The sequence below is a fragment of the Fukomys damarensis genome, unplaced genomic scaffold, assembly GCF_012274545.1.
Source record: "Fukomys damarensis isolate Sample0158 unplaced genomic scaffold, DMR_v1.0_HiC HiC_scaffold_16, whole genome shotgun sequence".
Taxonomy (NCBI): domain Eukaryota; kingdom Metazoa; phylum Chordata; class Mammalia; order Rodentia; family Bathyergidae; genus Fukomys; species Fukomys damarensis.
In genome coordinates this window covers 13,875,585-13,881,584 of record NW_022900928.1, presented here as the reverse complement: position 1 = coordinate 13,881,584, position 6,000 = coordinate 13,875,585, and the positions used below count along the sequence as shown (strand labels likewise).

General features: G+C 33.4%; 1 protein-coding gene across 27 annotated transcripts in view; it reads right to left on the bottom strand.

Annotated features, from left to right (window-relative positions):
• Sox6 (SRY-box transcription factor 6) overlaps nt 1-6,000 on the bottom strand; it is a 557,563-nt gene that overhangs the window by 116,478 nt on the left and 435,085 nt on the right. The gene's annotated exons all lie outside the window — the stretch shown is intronic.

Below are 6,000 nucleotides of genomic sequence, written 5' to 3'. Positions count from 1 at the left end.
AAAAAAAAAAAAAACTAAAAGAACTAACACATGAAATAACCTAAATGTCTGCTAGTTGATGAATAAGATAAAGAAAATTAGGTACATATGTACATTCTTCAGCCATAAAAAGATGACATTTTTTCATTTGCAACAACATTATGAAGTCATTTTGTTATATGAAATGAGCCAGACACGGAAAAACAAGTATTATGTGATGTCATTTATAAGTAGAATCTGAAAAAGTTGATCTCATGCAAGGTAAGGATAGAACTGTGGTTAGCAGAGTTTGGGGGAAGCAATGGGGAGAAAGGGATAGAGAATAGGTTGATCAATGGGTACTAAGTTATAGTTAGGAAAAATAAGACTTGGTGTGCTGTTGCACAGTAGGGGAGACCATAGATAATGATAATGTATTGTATATTTCTGAAAAGGTAGAAGACAGGATTTTGGACATTTTAATCACAAGTGAATGATAAATGTTCAAGGAGAAAAATGAACAGGAAGCCTTAACATTATTAAAATGTCAATGCTACCCAAAGAAATCTATAGGTTCAATGTAATCTTTATCAAAATTACAATAAACTTTTCTACAGAAATGGAAAAGCTGTTTCAAAATTCATAGGGAATTGCAAGGGGCCCCAAGACCTAAAACAATCTTGAAAAATATAATAAAATTTGATAACTCATATACCCACAGTTCAAAATTTACTCCAAAGCTACAGTTATTAAAACAGTATGGCATCAGCATAAGCTCAGACATACAGACCAAAAAAATGGAATAGATACCCCAGAAGTAAATTTTCAGGTATTCATTTTTGAAAGGATGTCAGAACTATTAAGTGGGGAAAGGACAGTTTTTCAACAAATTGTGTAAGGAAAACTGGATATACCATTTTATAAAAGATGTTCATGCAAAAAATATAGATATTCAATTTTTATATTTTATATTTGGTTTTACCTTACATATTTCATGTACAAAAGGTAATTCAAACATAACACAGACTTAAACTTAGGAGCTAAGACTATAAAACTCTTGGAAGAAAATGGATAAATGTTCATGACATTGGATTTGGCAATGATTTCATTAATATGACACCAAACATCTACAGAATGAGAGAAAATATTTGTAAGTTATATTTCCAGGAAGATACTTATGTCCACAATGCAGAAAGAATTAAATTCAACAACAACAAAAACAATCTAAGTCAAAACTAGTCAAATAGACATGTAAATAAACATTTCTTCAAAGGTGACATAAAAATGACCAATAAACAACTGGGCAGATGCTCAACACCATAAATAATTGAGAAATGCAAATCCAAACCACAATGAGATGGTATTTCACACCTAGTATGATGACTATATTAAATTGCTTTTAAAATGGAAAGTAAATGTTGACAACAAGGTAGAGAAATTGGAAAACTCTTATATTCCTGGTGGAATGTAAAATGGTATAATTACTGTAGAAAACAGTTTGATAATTTCTCAAAAGATGAAACATAAAACTACCATATGACTTACTAGTTCTTCTTATAGGTATATATGTAAAAGAACTGAAAGCAAGGACTTCAACAAGTATCTGTATATCAATATTCATAGAAGTGCTATCATTAATAGCCAAAAAGAAGAAACAACTCATGTACCCACGAACAAATGAATGGATAAACAAAATATGTATATACATAATGGAATAGTATTTAAACATAAAAAAGAATCACATTTTGATGTATGCTACAATATGGGTAGACCTCAACAACACTATGCTTATAAAAATAAAGCAGACAGAGAAAGAAAAATATAGTATGAGTCCATTTATATGAGGAAAATTTATAAAGATAGTAAAATAGGGTTTTCCAGAAGCTAGAGGAACAGGGAGAGTTAACACTTAATGGCTACGGAGATTTTGGTGCGGGGCAAATATTGAAACAGTCTTGGATACAGAGGTGACAATTATACAACATTGCAAATATATTAAAAATATTATGTATATTTTACTACAATAAAAAGGAGGCATGAGACATACTTGTTAAATTGCTTTTAGTCACTGAACAGAGACATACTATGACTGTCTAATGCTCAAATTTTGGACCACTTTTCTAATGGGTAGTCATGTACGTTAACAACAATCCAGTTAAATTAACTGAGTTTCAAGGTCAGATTTTACTCCACTGTGAGTGTTTTATAATTTTCAAAGACTCTCACTCATTTTAACAAATTTAAATTTCACATCCATATTGAGCAATGGACAAATCATGACATTTTTTAGATGATAAAAAGTGAGGTTCAGCAAAGTTATATGACATGTTCAAAAATACAAATGAAATAAAATAATCCATGTGAAATATTTAGAACCAGTATTTGACATAGTCATCATTCAGAAAGCCAGTAATCATCCAGTAAGCTGTTATCACATGGAAGCCAGTGAGTACGTACAGTATCCAGAAGCAAGCAGATATCCTACTCTAGATATCCTACCTCCTACTTCCTAGGATCTCCTAGGAAGCTTCAAGGGTTCTGTCCAGCAGCACAAATTTTAAAAACTCAACTGCAAAAGCAATAGGTCAGTTCTACCATCTTTGGCACAAAGGAGGCTATTCATGGTTTGTATTTTTCAGGCAAGCTGACCTTGATCTGATATACACATTGGCAACAGTGAAAGAAGCTTTATCTTTTAATTTTCTCAGACATTGATGCTCAAATGTGTTTATCTTATCCCCGATTGGTGCATCTCTCAGTATCACAATGTGAAAGAGCAAAGCAACGAATAGTCTATGGTTTATATTCTGGGCCCTGATGATGAGTTCATGTCTACAGGGATGGCTCTTATTACACAATGAATATAAGGATAAAAATTTAGAAATTAAAGCTCAATAAAGATCTTTCAAGAGAGACCAATATGAAATGCCATGCCTTCAGGCAGCATGCTGCCTCAGCAAGGCACAAAGGTAGAAGAGTTTTCTTGATTATCACTGCACACTGGGACCCTAAAATTCTGTGCTATGGGTCACATTATCTGTAGGGAAGGAAGTGAAGGTGCCCCAAATGTACTTGTTTACAATGTCCTACCCTAGGATCAGAAATCACCAACTTACTAAATAGCAAATGTCATCTCAAAGCACTCCTTGCTCTTGGAAATCAAGACAATTATTCAATCAGCTGAATCCATTTATTCCCTGTAGAATTATGTAAAATTCTGGGAAAGTGAGAAAGGAGCAAAAAAGACAGAGAAAGAGAGAGAGAGAGAGAGAGAGAGAGAGATTTAAATTTATGTGGACCAACATAGCACTTGATCATCCCTTTGCTTAAGAGGCCAAAATATAAATTTATGTCACTATTTCTAGGCTTTTATATATGGGACAGAGCTGCCCTCTTTAAAACTTTAAAGTTTAGTCTCTGTCTCATATCTATTTGAAAACAAGTCATCACAGCTTGGTTTGAGGCAAAAAATGTTTGCTTGTTCCCACTCCAGTCCAATAGTTGTCTCCTCCCCTCCTCGTGTGAATAAAAGAACTGCAGAAGACTAAATCTCCTGAGCTTTAAATTTTAATGTAAGAACGTATACTTTGATCATTTTAAATATAATTGCTATATACAATAAAGCATAAAGTAAGCAAAATATTAAAGGATGTAGAGTTCTGATTAAACCCTTTGATATAACTTAGGGTTTACTAGAAAATGCCTTTTTACTAGCCTTGCCTATGATGAAGAGTTCTTGTACACATCGAAAGCCATTGTTCTGCCTTACTCAATGGGTTTAGCCAGCATAATCAAACACAGAATCCTATCCCAAGACACCACTCTGAGGAGCACTTTGTTCAGTGCAACTTCCAACTCCTGCACAGTATCTTTCCAGGCTCTACAGTCTTCTCAGTTACAGATTGCAATATCATCGAAACTGTTTAAGAAGACTTGTTAAAATGGTATAAATTCATTGAATAAATAAGAATATCTTCTCCATGAAAAATGGCACCACTGTCTTAACAAAATTGGTTATAAGACATCTACAGATGGCAAAAATCTGGCTCACGTCTGATTTTGAAATGTGGGAATTTTAACTTTACCATTAAAATCAAACAGACAGCTTCAACATATACTTTACTTAAAAGATTTCCAGGACTGGTACAGGGAACGGGCGCAACTCAAATGTAGGCAAAAACAACGTAGTTTATATCATGTTCCAAAGAAAATCGAGGTGATAAAATAATTCAGAATTCATGGATATTAGTGAAAGACAAAAACCTTTGACAAAATAAAATTCCATCACTAATATAAATGCCGATTTCACCGTTATGTACTCTGCTATAACATATTTGCTATAATATATTTGCTATAGAAAAATGAATCTTGAATTTGTTTTTTCCATACCAGGTATCAAACTCAGGACCTTGTGCTTGCAAGGCAGGCACGGTGCTTCTGAGCTAAATCCCCAGCCCAGAACAATGAATTTTTAACTCTTTGAATATTACAATTTTCTTTCACTGGTATCCAAAAACTTTTTGGGAATACAGATTGTGTGTTTTTTATCCAAGTTGTTTGGGGCCAGAAGTATTTCTGATTGGGTTTTTTTCTTCGCTAGACTTTGGGACATTTGTATAGATTTTACCGGTTGAAAATTCCTAATCTCAAAAATCCAACATCAGAAATGCTTCAAAATTTGAAACTTGAGGGCCAGGGATTTAGCTCAGTGGTTCCGCTGCCTGCCTTGCAAGCACAAGGTGCCAAGTTCAATCCCCAGCCTCCCCTCCCCCCGGAAAAAAAAATAAAAAAACTTGAGTGTCACCTTGGCAACTAAAAGGTTTCAGATTTCAGGGTACTTTGGATTTTCACATCAGGTTTACTCAAACTGTATTAGCATTTACTCATCTGTATTTGAAAACTTTTTCAGTCTGCCCTTGAATTAGCCAATCCCAGTGCTGGGCATGTAGCTCAATGGTAGAGCCCTTGCATAGCATACTGAGAGGCTCTGGATTCCACTCTCTGCATGACAAAGGGGAAAAAGTCAATCTCCTAACGTGTATTTCTTGATAAAATTTGCTGCAGGCATGCTACCTTTTCTTTACAAGGAAGAGGGTTTTCTACCAAATGCAAAATAGTAATCAATGATAGTAACAAGACAACAAAAATAGATGTTAAAACTCACCAGCTTTGTTTTTATGCTAGAATTTAATAAGCTGTTTTTACTCCAAATTTGAGTAAAGTGTATTGTATTTTACTGCTGAAAGCATATTAAAATGCCTTTGTTCACTTTAGCCACATATATAAAAAACAGCTGCACTTAGATTTGTTGTACTCAGATTTGGTGGTTAATATAATCAGGTTAATATATTAAAAAGGACTTGACACAGAAATTATTAATGAGTAGAACAAGGTCAGTACTTCTGAGCTGAGGTCACTTACAAAGAATGCACAAATGAAATTAAGGTTGACTTTTATTTACTTGACTATCTTCTTACATTGGATTCCTTTGGCAACATATCTTTAAACATTTAAAGCCCTATTTACAAGGAGGTTCTGAAAGAAGCTTCAAACCATTATGCACTTAATTGAATTCCCCAGGAGTCCAGTAAACTCAGAGGAATAAAGAAAAATCATAACATTTGCTAAATCATCTCAAAACATATTTCACTGCAAGGTTATATGATTTGTTTTTTTTAAGGTTCAAAGATGAATAAAAATATTACTGAACACTTTATTATTTAGACTAAAATCATAAAGAATTTTACCTATTAATGGTAAGTTAATTAAATCATCCCAGTTTCAACTTTTTTCCCATGGGAAATCTGTCAACAAACAATAACAACATTTTATATTGTACGGGACCAGTTTCCCAGAGTATAAAAGCTCTCAGGAGGAAAAAAGATCATTAACCAAAGACAATTATTTACTGTGAGGTATGAGAGAGAACTGATAAAAAATTTGTAGTCACCAGGAAAAGTAGAATTTTGTCTGTGAATTCAGAACAGATAAAATGGAAAAAGAGAAAGTAAAAGTTTTAGCAAACAATTAATTTATTACAAT